Below are 14,659 nucleotides of genomic sequence, written 5' to 3'. Positions count from 1 at the left end.
CTTCATCCCCATTAATGTAGACAGGGCATGTTCTCCACTACAATTCCTGAAGTCGATGACAATCTCCTTTGTTTTGTTGACATTGAGGGATAGATTATTGTCGTGGATTCTCTGGTTCTTGAGGACTTTATAAAGCGATTTACATTGCAGTACTAAAGAACAGAAATGAATTCAAATTACGTATTTGACACTTTTGCCATATTTATATTTGGAAGAGTTGCCAATGTCAGAATCACAACATTGTGACTTATATAAAAGCAAAATATGTTGGAAATAGGCAATGAAAACATAGGACGCTGGAAATATTCATTATTGTTGGCAGACTTCCATCTTGTGAGACAATGGTTGTGCTGTGATGGTCAACTTTGTTACATGTTGTCCGAGGCGTCACTGGAGCCCTACTCTGGCATGGCAGACATTTGCTGTAGAGGAAGACAGTGGGCTGCAAAAGTGCATGATTTGCTTGCCTCTGTATTCTCTGGGCCTGTTTCTTGGCCAACTGAGCTTTTCATTTCTGTTCACTCTGAACACTCCAAACAGTCAAACATTTTTTTCACTATTGTCAGTGTCTCCCATCTTCGTATCTCAATTGCAGGTGTCCGTGTAGTGGAGATTTGGACACCCTGCGGCCAGTTCACTCTATAGAAGGTCTTTGGGTATATAGCTGTCATCCATCTGATGACCGTGGTTGAGCCAGCACAGGTGCCATTGGCTTAGCAATGAGTGTATATTGAGGGAATTATTGCGCTCCAGGACCTTTGAGTTGGTGACCTTGCCCTGCTGAGAGATGCCAAGGATATGTCTAAGACAGCGAAAGTGGAAACTATTCAATGTTTTCTCCTGCCTGGCATATATTGTTCTGATCTCACTATTGTGGAGAGGTGCATTGAGGATGCAGGCTTGTTAGACTTGCAGATTGGTATTCTCAGGCAACTTGCTGTTGTCCACATTTTCTTACTCAGTTTGGGCATATTTTTAGCTTTTGTAATGCGAGAGTTGATTTCAGCACCAAGTGACAGATTGCTGATTCTGGAACCCAGATATGTGAAGCTATCAACAACCTCCAGTATCACATTGTCAATGCTGATACATGGCAGTATGGCAATTTTTAGACTGTGACACTTGTCTTCCTGATGCTGATGGTCAAACCAAACTCTTTACAGGCATGAGTCCATTTGCCGTTGAAGGTGTTCCTTGGTATGGAATGCTAGTGCGGCATCATCAGCGTAGAACAACTCTAATGACATTATTGTCTTGGATCAAACGTGAGCAAGGCTAAACAGTATTCCATCAGTTCTTGTATGTAAGTAGGCATTCTCAAATACTCTGTAGATCAAGCAGCAAGTGTGGAGATAGTAACAGGGTTAGTGTTTCAGGTCAATGAGCTTTCATCTGATGGATTCCCACTATTCTCTGTTTTTACATCTGTGATCTCAATTGATGTATCACATCTATTCATTCATAAAAGTTAAAGTTTTGCTTCTAACGCACAGTAGCTGCTTGGAAAATGTGCCTCAAACATTGGTCATGTGACAATTACATTTGGCTGAAATAACCACTATTTGTCAACTTTAAGCCAATTTAAGTTAACTTGAGTTAGCAAAATCCATCAAATTAGCTATAGATAGGAAAACCCATAGCCTAAGGATATGCAGGCAGAGAGGGAATGGGTGACCATCAAACAGTAAAGGAAGACCAAGTAGATAGTACTAGTATCCTCTGAGTGCATATCACTCTCCAATCAATATTGAGTTTTGAATACTGGTGAGAGTGATGGTTCCACTGGGAAGTGTAACTAGAAACAAAATCCAAAACATAGTGGGTGGTTAAGCAATACGGTGGGGAGGTGGAAGGTCAAAATAAGCTTGCCACAAAGTTGAGGTTCATAGGATAAAAGGGACAGTGAAAACATAGATACAAAGTTGGCTGAGTAACAGGAAACAGTTGTGGTAAACTTGCTTCTTTCGATTGGAGAAAGTTAAAACAGTGAGATTTCGCAGAGATTGACACCAGGACCATAGCTTTTCTTGATAATGTTGAGATCTGGGATCATCCTGTTCAGTTACAACACTAACTGGGATTGTAACAAAAAGTGGGGGTTCATCCAGGATATCAAAACGTGGGATAAAGGTTATTGGATGTGGATTAGTGACAATTTGGTGGGAAATTTTGAAACGTGGGAGACAAGTTACTGAATAGTAAAATTTGTTTTGGGATTTATTGGTAACTGGTGGGATTTGAGAATCCATAAAAAGTAAGTACCCCACTTACACCAGAGGTACTGTGGCACTGGCCAAAAGAAGGGAGTTACCAGGAGGTATAATATACAGATTAGAATCCAAAATGGTAATGGAAATTGCTAAAACTTAGAGTGAAAAGGTAATTCCTTTGCAGAAAGTAACCAAAAGTCAGATAATGGAATTGGCCGATAAATTGGAATTAGGATTAAAGAATCCTAATTCCAAGGTATAAAGAAAGCTGACAACCGTCTAGCGAAACATTTAAAATTGCAAGGGGTTGCATGATGCACCAAAAATTTCGAGAAGTGAGGAAATTGAACTAGTTAAGCTTCAATTAGAAAGCGACATAGAAATTAAGGAGTGGGAAAGGGAGAATGAGGAAAAAGAGTGGGGGGGGGGAGAGAAAGGGATTGAGAAGAAAAAGAGAAAGGGAGAGAGCATTCCAATGGGAGTGAAGGGAGAGAGAGGAAGTTTGAAAGAGAAATGGAGCAAGCAGCAAGGAAAGGGAGAGAGGCTTCCAATGTTGCACACAGCAGCAAATAATAGGTTAGTGCCGACGAGGGAGGAAGGTGGCTTTGGACAGGAAACTAGTGGGGAGATGTTCCGATATGTACAAGCTCTTCCCAAGTTTGATGAATGAGATGCTGAGATTTTATGTGCATTTGAGAGCATAGTCAAATAGATGAAATGGCCGGAAGAGACTTGGACATTAATTTTATAGAATAGATTGGAAGATTTAATTTATTATTGTCACAATTATTGATATGCAGTGTTTTCTTGTGTGCTATACGGACAAAACATACCGTTCATAAAGTACATAGGGGAGAAGGAAGGTCGAGGATGAAGAATGTAGTGTTACAGTCATAGCTAGGGTTTTGGAAAGATGAACCTAATATAAGGTAGACCATAAGACCATAAGACATAGGAGCGGAAGTAAGGCCATTCGGCCCATCGAGTCCACTCCACCATTCAATCATGGTTGATTTCAACTCCATTTACCCGCTCTCTCCCCATAGCCCTTAATTCCTCGAGAAATCAAGAATTTATCAATTTCTGTCTTGAAGACGCTCAACGTCTCGGCCTCCACAGCCCTCTGTGGCAATGAATTCCACAGACCCACCACTCTCTGGCTGAAGAAATTTCTCCTCATCTCTGTTCTAAAGTGACTCCCTTTTATTCTAAGGCTGTGCCCCCGCGTCCTAGTCTCCCCTGTTAATGGAAACAACTTCCCTACGTCCATCCTATCTAAGCCGTTCATTATCTTGTAAGTTTCTATCAGATCTCCCCTCAACCTCCTAAACTCCAATGAATATAATCCCACGATCCTCAGACGTTCATCGTATGTCAGGCCTACCATTCCTGGGATCATCCGTGTGAATCTCCGCTGGACCCGCTCCAGTGCCAGTATGTCCTTCCTGAGGTGTGGGGCCCAAAATTGCTCACAGTACTCCAAATGGGGCCTAACCAGTGCTTTATAAAGCCTCAGAAGTACATCCCTGCTTTTGTATTCCAAGCCTCTTGAGATAAATGACAACATTACATTTGCTTTCTTAATTACGGACTCAACCTGCAAGTTTACCTTTAGGTAGGTCCATTCAAAAGTCTGATGGCAGCAGGGAAGAAGCTGTTCTTGAGTCGGTTGGTACGTGACCTCAGACCTTTATCTTTTTCCCGATGGAAGAAGGTGGAAGGGTGAATATCTGGGGTGTGTGGGGTCCTTGATAATGCTGGCTGTTTTTGCGAGGCAGCGGGAAATGTAGGCAAAGTTAATGGATGGGAGTCTGGTTTGCATGATAGACTGGGCTACATTCGCAACCCTTTGTAGTTTCTGGCAGTCTTTGTCAGAGCAGGAGCCATACCAAGCTGTGATACATCTGAAAAGGATGCTTTCTATGATGCATCTGTAAAAATTGGCAAGGGTTGTAGTGGACATGCCGAATTTTCTTAGCCTCCTGAGAAAGTAGAGGTGCTGATGGGATTTCTTAACTGTAGCGTTGGTGTGGAAGGACCAGGACAGGTTGTTGGTGATCTGGACAACTAGAAACTTGCAGCTCTCGACCATTTCCACTTCATCCTGGTGATGTAGAGGGTCATGTCTTCCAGTACGCTTCCTGAAGTCAATGACTATCATCTGCGTTTTATTGACATTGAGGAAGAGATTATTATCATCACACTATTTCACCAGATTCTCTATCTCTGCTCCGTCTCCTCATTGTTTGAGATCCGACCCACTACGGTGGTGTCATCAGCAAACTTGAAAATCGAGTTGAAGGGGAACTTGGCCACACAGTCATAGGTGTATAAGGAGTATAGTAAGGGGCTGAGGACATAGCCTTACGGGGTACCAGTGTTGAGGATAATCGTGGAAAAGGTGTTGTTGCCTATCCTTACTGATTGCGGTCTGTGGGTTAGGAAGTCTAGTATCCAGTCACAGAGGGTGGAGCCGAGGCCCAGGCCACGCAGTTTGGAGATGAGTTTTGTTGGAATAATGGTGTTGAAGGCTGAGCTGTAGTCAATACACAGGAGTCTGACATAAGTGTCCTTGTTATCCAGGTGCTCCAGGGTTGCGTGTAGGGCTAGGGAGATGGCGCTGTGGACCTGTTGCAGCGATAGGCAACGTAACAAATCCAGGCAATTTGGGAGGCCGGTGTTGATCCACACCATGACTAACCTTTTGAAACATTCATAGTGATGGATGTCCGAGCCACTGGGCGATAGTCATTAAGGCATGTTGCCTGGCTGTTCTTTGGTACAGGGATGATGGTCATCTTCTTGAAACAGGTCGGGACCTCCGATTGGTGTAAGGAGAAGTTAAAGGTGTCTGCGAATACCTCCGTCAGCTGGTCCGCACAAGCTTTGAGTGCTCGTCTGGGTACCCCATCCGGGCCAGTCACTTTCTATGGGTTAACTTTCAAGAAGGCTAATCTGACATCTGCGATGGTGACTTCTGATACTGATTCAGCTGAGGCTTCAGGGATAGAAGACGTCCTCTTGCTGACCTCTTGTTCAAAACTTGCATAGAATGCGTTGAATTCATCGAAGAGGGGTGAATTGTTGCCGATGATTCTACATTCCTTCACCTTGTAACCTATTGTCGTGCAGACCTTGCCGTAATTGGTGGGTGTTGTGTGGCCAGCCTGGGACTCTAAATTGGTCCGGTTGAGGTAGAGCTACTCAAGTGTATGCATCATTGTCGGAAGATGTATCTGTTGATTATGATGCAGTAAAGAAAGCTAACTACGGTGCATACGAGTTAGTTCCTGATGCATACAGGCAGAAACTTTGGAATGCAGAAAAGAACCTGGAGAAACTCATTGAATTTGAGAGAGTAAATCAAAATAATTTTGATCATTGGATACAGGTATTAAAGATAGAGAAAACATACAAAGCCCTTAGAGGTGATTATTTTAGAAGAATGTAAAGATTTACTTTGATTATTAGGATGCATGTTGAGGAACAAAAAGTAAAAACTGCTAGACAAGCAGAACTAGCTGATGATTATGAACTGGTCCATAGAACCAACCTTTCTTAATTTTTTTAAATAAGAGAATGAAAGAAAGTGGGAAGGAAAAAAGGCAACAAATGGTGATGAAAGAGATGGAGCAGTTGGGAAGAGTCAAGAAATGTCACAGATCAAAAGTTTAGGTGCTGGGGGTGGATCTGGCATTTGGAGGCCTTAGTGTTTTCATTGTAACAATGCAGATTGTTGGAAATTAGATGGACGTTCAGTTGCAGTAGTGGGAAAGGAATCATCAGAAAAAGAAATGTCTGTTAAAACTGTAGTAGTGATGCAGATGAAATGTGCTCTTTCAGAATCAATGAGAAAAGGGTAGAGATCTCAAGATAATTCCGAGAATTATCTGAGTACAGGTAAAGGAAATCAAGCTATTGAAGGTTCTGAATGTTTTAAAGGGAGAAGTTTTTCCTTACTCATCTACCAAAATAAGTAAACAAATTAAAATTTTGAGCAATACAGGAGCAGATCGATCATTGATGGTAGCTGATGATACAATTTGTATTCCAGGGTGTTTTATGAAGTAAAACGTAGTAATGAGAGACACTAACTGGGATTGTAACACAAGATCCTGGGGTTACAATTGCCCAGAAATTGAACTGGGCTAGCCATGTCGATAGTGTGGCTACAAATGCAGGTCAGAGGTTAGTTATCCTGGGGCAAGTAACTCTCCTAACTCCCCAAAACCTGTCCAACATTTGCAAGGCACAAGTCAGGAAGATGATGGATTATTCTCCACTTGCCTGCATGAGCGCAGCACCAATAACATGCAAGAATCTTGAAACCATCCAGGACAAAACAGCTCACTTGATTGGCACCCCATCCACAAACATTACTCCCTCCACCACCGATGCACAATAGCAGCATCTGCAAGATGTGCTGCAGGAACTTGCCTACGACAACTACCATCTAGGACAAGGGCAGCTGTTAGGTGGAAACACCACCTCCTGGACGCTCCCCTCCGAATCATTCACCATCCTGATTTGGAAATGCAACGTTTTTCCTTCACTGTCGCTGGGTCAAAATCTTGAAACTTCCTCCCTATTAACACTGGGTGTTACACCACAAGGACTGCAGCAACTCTAGAAGGCAGCTCACCACACCTTCTCAGGAGTATTTGGGGATGGCAATAAATGCTGGCCTAGCCAATAATGCTTACATTCCACAAATTAATTAAAAAAGCAGCCTGATAATTTAGCAACCGTGGAGGAGTTGAGAGAATTGGTGATGAGGTAGAGCTGGGTATCATAAATGTGAAAAGTAAAACTGTGCTTTCAGATGTCACAGCATATAGATGTGGAATAGGAGAGGAGCAATCCTTGGCAGACACCATAGTTAATGGTGCTGAAACAGGAAGATAAATAATTGCAGTTGAATCTCTGGCTACAGTTCGATATCTAAGAACGGATCTACCTGAGAGCACTTCCAACTAGCTGGACATATGTGGAGAGGTGTTGGATGAGGATGCTATGGTTATAATTTCAAAGGCTGCAGAGAGATCAAGAAGACCGAGGAAGGAAAAATTATCTTTACAGTCACATAAGTGATGTCATGTTCAAGGACTTTGGAGAGGAAATGGAGGCTAGAGATGGGACAGTATTTTGCAAGGATGGCGGGGTCAAGGATTGTTTTGTTGAGGCAAAGGGTGATGATGGCAGATTGAAAGGAGAGAGAGGCATTGCCTAAAGAGGGCACTGTTTACAATATCAGCTAATGTGGTTATCAGGAAGGGACATTGGGTGATCAGCAGTTTGGTGGGAATAGAATCAAGGGAACACAATGCAAGTCTCAAAGACAAGATGAGCTCAGATAGGGCATGAGGGGCGGTACAAGGAAAAACTAGAGAAATTTGATGCACATTCAATCCTGAATTTCCAAGGGGAATTGAATGATCGCTTGAGAAAGATAATGCAGGGCTATAGGGAAATAGGACTGACACAATTGGCGAAGTGAGGGTGACTGCCCTTGACATCAAGGCAGCATTCAACTGAGTATGGCATTAAGGAGCCCTAGCAAAACTAGAGTCAATGGGAATCAGGGGGAAAATTGCTGGTTGAGTCATACCTGGCACAAAGAAGATGGTCATGGTGGTTGGAGGTCAATCATCTCAGCTCCAGGGCATCAGTGCAGGAGTTTCTCAGAGTAGGGTCCTAGGCCAAACTATCTTCAGCTGCTTCATCAACATCAAGGTTCCCCTTCCGTCATAAGGTCAGTAGTGGGATGTTGTCAGATGACTGCACAATGTTCAATACCATTCAGGACTCCTCAGATACTGAAGTAGTCCATGTCCAATATCCAGGTTTGGGCTAACAAGTGACAAGTAACATTCGTGTCACACCTGTGCCAGGCAATGACTATCTCCAACATAAGAGGATCCAACCATCGCCACTTGATATTCAATGGCATTACCATTGCTTAATCCCCCACTATCAACAGCCTGAGGGTTACCATTGACCAGAAACTGAATTGGACCAGCCATATAACTACTGCGGCTACCAGAGCAGATCAAAGGCTAGGATTCCTGCGGCAAGTAACTCGCCTCCAGATCACACCTCCCGCCCCCCGAAAGCAGGTCTACACCATGGTTCCTTCAGCAGCACCTTCTGAACCCACAACCCCAACTAGAAGGACAAGAGCACCACCTGGAGGTTCCCCTCCAAGTCACTCAGCATCTTGATTTGGAAATATATCGCCGCTCCTTCACTGTCGCTGGGTCAAAATACTAGAATCCTCTCCCTAAAAGTACTGTGGGTGTACCTACACCTCAAGGACTGCAGTGGTTCAAGAAGGCAGCTTACCATCCTCTTTTCCAGGGCAACTAGGGATGGGCAATAAATGCTGGCCTAGCTAGCGACTCCACATCCTGTAAAATGAATGTTTAAAAAACATTTTCTCGCAGAGAAGCAACACTGACTTGATGGGCTGAATGGCCTCCTCTGCTGTAGTAATTCTATGATTCCATGTGTCATAATTCTGCCAATAGTTTTGATACACATGTTTCTGCTCAATTAAAATGGAAGCATTTCAAGTATTTTGTTCAAATGTGATTGATTAGCATTTCTGTTTAAGGGATGCATTGCTAAATTTGTTTAGTCTTCGCCATATTGTTGTAAAACATTTCTTAGTGTGTCTTGTATCTTCTGATCAGGAAAAAAAATAGATATTGAATTGTTGGCTTTTAGCTTCCATGTAGAGTTAAAACTGATATTTAGTGTAACAGACATATTTTTTCTGAGGAGGGACACCTGGTCTTGTAACTACTGTATATCTAAATGAATCATTACTTCAGTTTACTAAATAAATCTGGCAGACAGTGCAGTGAGGGTATATCGCAGTAAGTTGAATTACAAGTGTTGCTTCAGTCACTGGTCTCGCTACAAATTATCTCAGCATTGAGTAGATGATGGGAACAAGGGCTTGCCTATGGGGGAAAAGATTTGAGACCTGAACCAGGGAAAATCAACTACAGTAAAACCCATTTGGAGTAACAATGTCAGCAAGCAAAAGGAGGGTTAGAGTATTGCATGCAATGTAACAAGCAACTCTACTTTAAATGTTGAACTAGTAAGAAAGAACAATAGTAGTTCTTCATATCTACAAGGAGAGGCTAGAATTAGTCCATTTAGTAACTGAGGTGAAAGCAAAAGAGCATGCATATCAGCTAGAAGTGCTGAAACCGGAGGCAGAAAAAGTGCATCACAAAATCAGTTGATTTGGAATGCTAGAATAGTTTTGAGGAACTACACTGTTATGCTGTTAAACTGGCAGAGAAAAGTTGTATCAACAACAATTCCGGTAAGTGAAATTCTAAGAAAACAGGTTGATCTAGCCCATAAAGCTGCATGGAGTAATTTTACTAAATCCAATTGATAAATTTTAAATGGAACTGCCTGGATAGGCTCAAGAGCTTTTGACTTGCAACTGCCAAAAGTGAAGCTGGAAGTTTGGGCTGAATGATTTCTATACTCATTTAATAGAAAAGCTTTCTGATAGATCCAAAATCTGCTAATGTCTTCAGGTTTTGTGTAGTACCTGTATTTGAATCCTAGACCATAAATGTTTTTGGAAATTGTGGCTAGATAGAATAATGTAATTCTGTAAGTAAATAAATAGATCCAAGTCTGGTAACCACATCTGATATTTGAAGGAAATACCTCCTTAACTGAGAGTACAAGATTCTGATTCCAAAAGGTGAAAAAACTGATTATTTTCTGATCTTGAGCATCAGATTCAGGAATGTTTTGTATCTCTTGGAACTGAACCACTGTGCAGGCTTCTGGTTTTGTTCTTTATTGTGGAGATGCCGGCATTGAACTGGGGTAAACATAGTAAGAAGTCTCTCAACACCAGGTTAAAGTCCAACGGGTTTATTTGGTAGCACAAGTTGTCCTGGCTGGAGACAATACACATCTCTTTAACCTGTGCTTAAACCTCTCTCCACTCACATTGTCTGTACCTTTAAGACTTGATTACCTGTAAAGACTCGCATTCCAACCATTATTTTGTAAATTGAGTTTGTGTCTTTATATGCCCTGTTTGTGAACTGAAATCCCACTCACCTGATGAAGGAGCAGCGCTCTGGAAGCTAGTGGCTTGTGCTACCAAATAAACCTGTTGGACTTTAACCTGGTATTGTGAGACTTCTTACTTTGTTCTTTATTAGCAGTCTAGTCTATGGAAGAGCTTACTGCAATCCATGATGGACTCCTGCAACCCCGCATTGAGTTGTCAGAAGACTTTTGATTGAACTTTGCTCAATTGCCCACAAAGAGACCTTCTGGGTCTTTTGTAGCCTTATTCATGCAAAATTATGTTGAGTCTTTTCTACAGGGTGCAGAAGTCAAAACAAGAAACCTCCCATGCACTCTATCTTTCAAATGACCAGAAGTGTTTTGTATTAATCAACCTTTTTCAGATTAAATTGGTGCACACAATGCTATTGTAGCAGATCATGTTGAGCGAGAGGAAGCAAGCAATTTAGAGAATATTATTCGGGGACTTTTCTTCTACAATCAATTATGAACAATTTGGGAACAATTGCCGGGGCATCCTCCCACTTTGATGAGGGTATTAGGATTCTGCATCTGTAATATATGTAGGCTGTTTGCACATCACTCTGGGAAGGCCATACTGGAGAGCTGTAAAAAACACTAGAAAAGTATTAGCTGCTGAGCCCAGCTTGTATCTGACTTGGGAATCATGGAGTCCTGAAGCAGACGAGACATAAAAACAGAATTTAAAAAAACATCTAGATATGTTGGAAATGCCTCTCAGACTCCTAACTGCAGGAAAGGTGAGTTCCAGAAACCACTAACCATGTGACACACCACCCAACTACTATTTGTCCACTGTGCCAAAGCCAGAGTTAAAAAATTGGGAAGTTCAGCTCTTTTGAACACTTGCAGAGAATGCATGCTCACCGGACAATCCAGCAACTTGTTTGAACAGCTAACAACTTGACATGAAAAGAAAAGCCTCCAGACATCTACCATCATGACTAGCATTTCTTCACATATTTAATCAGTGTCAACATCAGTTCAAAATTTGACAATATGGGGATTTTCCTCTCTCCATTGGTAGGCTTGCCTTCAGTTGTCAAAGTCTTGAGCTTTGAAATTCTTTTAAATTAATCACCTCCATATGGGGGATAGGGTTAATATTAGGTTGATGGTTAGTTTGAGTGTGATTTGTACAATGACTCGGGTCCTAGGGCTTATTTGATACGTGCGTAGGAGATTCTGATCACTGATTATTTTTAAAATCATGGTTTCCCCAGAGCCAATCAAGCCTGGATACATTACTGTTCCGCTTGGATGATGTATATCATTTAAGCAATGAAAAGAACACCTTCAGGCAGGTAATTTATTATTTTTCCCTGATGTATTTTGGTCCTAACCAGGCACCCTGTACAAGAATGAATTGAACTGTTATTTTTAGGACTGTATGAACCTAAAAATAGGTTCTTAAACTTGAAGTCTGCATGTGTCTGACACATCGTATCCTGATTTGTATCTTGTGAGGCTATAGAAATTAAATAATGAACAGCAATTAACTATTACATGCACTTATTTTAAAAGCTGAGATTTCTTGAGATTAAACTGAAGGAAGCAAAGGATTTTATTTAAATTCTAGTTAACTATTTTGACACAATAAATTCAACTGATTCTTGTTTGCAAAATTCCAAACATCAGGGTTCCTGCAGGTCATGGAAAACCTGGGAATGTCATGGAAATTTCCAAAAAATGGCCCAAGTGATTGGAAAGTCATGGGAATCTATAAATATAGGGATGACTTTGGATGGAATTGGAATTCCAACCTTTTTCAGTATTTTTCTGACGTCCATTTCCTCCTCTCTGAAATCATTTGCTTCACTTCATGTGTCTGGAATCCAGGACAGGTTTTGTTCTCTTCCCGCCTGATCCTGCCATTGCCACAACTGCTTTGGAGACTGTCAGAACAACAGCGGTCATTGGCTGTGTAATGTGGGCCAGTTTTCCCAGTCCCTCCTTTCTTGCTTACCTCATCTGAAGAAAGGTGTGTTTGTTGGTCCGATTTGCAGATTTCTGTTGTGGTTTGAGGTAGAGAACTTGGGTGCTTTCTTCAGAGCCAGAGCATGGTATAAAAGGTAAGACAAAACTGGAATAAGCACTGGGTGGAGAGCCGATGTCTAAAATGATGCTGCACATCTGTAGTTGAGATCCACATGCTCTGATCATTGACATCCTACTGAAACTTTCTTCATCAACATGGATAAGTCATGGAGTTTTATCTTACTGTAAATACAAGAACCCCAAAAGTTGATAACCTTTCTTTAAGCAACTTTTCTCCCTTACCAAAAGCAATAACTTGTGCTATAAGTAGTGAAAGGCCATCAGTAACTCTTTCAACTGGCTCTTATGGATGATCTCAAACTGTGCATGTTGCCCAACCAGAGTTTGGGGATATTATAGCTGAGCCAAATCTTGTCCTTGCCTAAGCTCTATGTTTGCACTTTTCAGCATGTTGCTGGTTACTGTTTCAACTGGAGTTTAGAAGAGTAAGAGGCAACTTGATTGAAATGTATAAAATTGTAAGGGGTCTTTTCAGGCTGGACGTGGAAAGGATGTTTCCTCTTGTGGGAGAATCTAGAACTAGTGAAAAACTTCCACGTGAAAAACTTCCCCCACATATCTCCCCTAAACTTACCCCCTCTCACCTTGAACCTGCGCTCCCTTGTAATTGACACTCCCATTCTGGGAAAAAACCTCTGACTATCCACCCTGTCTATGTCCCTCATAATTTGACCTCTGTCAGGTCATCCCCTCAACCTCTGGCTTTCCAATGAAAACAATCCTAGTTTATTCAACCTCTCCTCACGGTCAACACCCTCGAGACCAGGCAACATCTTGGTGAACCTCCTTTGCACTCTCTCCAAAGCTTCCACATCCTTCTGATAGTGTGGTGACCAGAACTGCACACAATACTCCAAATACGGCCTAACCAAGGTTTTATGTAACTGTGTCGTGATTTGCCAACTCTTGTACTTAATGCCCTGGCTGATGAAGGCAAACATGCCATATGCCTTCTTAATCACCTTGGCCACCTGTGTTGCCACTTATAAAGTTTAACCAATATTTGTATGGTGAAAAAAGTTATAAAGAGGTTATAGAGATAAAACTTGAACCATGCTGGGAATTCTGAAGTTGGAGTAGAATAAAATTCAGCAACAGAGATAACAAAAGAAGATTGAACATGATTCATTTCCTGTCAGAGGAATGGACATCATGGTGCTGGGGGCGGGGGGGTGGAATCGTTTATCAAAAGAAAATGTAGTCAGGGTCATTGCCAGTCCTTGGAACAGTGTTGTCAAAAGGAACTCGTGCTCAGAGATGTTTCGTGGAGCTAGAGAAAGTTTTTTTTTTTTGCTGCTGAGCTATACTTCAAAGTCATTTGATCCAACGTGGGATCAAATATCTGATGTCCCAGATCTGGAACATGGTATCGAATTGAAACAGAAGAAAAGTAATAACATTACAAAAACTCAGATTTTTCGGCTGAAAAACACGGAAATGTACACTCGCCCATGAGGAATAGTTACATATGAAAGACACCAGTAAGCTGTCGCCAACCATAATACTTCACATTGTAGTGCTGTCAGGAAGGAGAGAAAAACCCCAACACACACAATGGTAATGAAATAGGATTGACATGTGCCTTAACCTTCTCCAGGATCAAAGTTCAAAACCTTGGGGCAATTTCAGATGCAGGAATGGCTGACCTTGGACCCTCTGAATAATGATAGACATCCTGGGCAGATAATTAATAAGCAAACTTATTTGTATTTTGGAATCTTTGTATCTTTCCAATATAAGAAAGATGAGCTTTGGGGTATCACTAACAAAAGCGTAACTTGTCATCTTCTTTTGATGTCTGCGTATTACCCAGAAGAAATGCTTGAGCAATTAAATAAGTAACTTGGAAAACATCAGTCATTGATGATTAAAATATAACTTTAGTGGCTAGTGTAATAAATGTAGGCAGAGGATCTATTAACTATAGTGCCAAAAGATAATTAATAAAAACTTACTCTTCAAAGGATTTGTAAACAGTTAAGTCAGGAAGACTTGCCTGAGTAGCATTGAGGTAAACTACTACGACTGTTCATACAGTATACTACCTTCAAAGGATTCAGAAACAGACATGCCATAAGATCATATGTGACATGTATCTTTTGACGGGCAAATATGCTGTATAACGGAGCCTGGCTTTTAATAGTTCTTTAGAGGGCTCCAATGATAGAATTAGAATAACAAGAACCTACTCCGAGTATAGTGAGGCCAAGCACCTGTACTACATATCAATAGTGTGTACAATATACTCCACCATCAAAAGACTTGTAATTCTGAGTGTCAACAAATGCCATTGT

The 14,659-nt window shown here is 41.5% G+C and overlaps 1 protein-coding gene across 2 annotated transcripts in view; it reads left to right on the top strand.

Annotated features, from left to right (window-relative positions):
* Window positions 1–14,659, top strand: part of fndc3a (fibronectin type III domain containing 3A) — a 202,931-nt gene that overhangs the window by 29,823 nt on the left and 158,449 nt on the right. The window lies entirely within an intron of this gene.

This window comes from Mustelus asterias, chromosome 17 (assembly GCF_964213995.1).
Source record: "Mustelus asterias chromosome 17, sMusAst1.hap1.1, whole genome shotgun sequence".
In the NCBI taxonomy this organism is placed as follows: domain Eukaryota; kingdom Metazoa; phylum Chordata; class Chondrichthyes; order Carcharhiniformes; family Triakidae; genus Mustelus; species Mustelus asterias.
The sequence above is the reverse complement of the archived record's forward strand: the minus strand, read 5'-3'. Positions and strand labels throughout refer to the sequence as shown.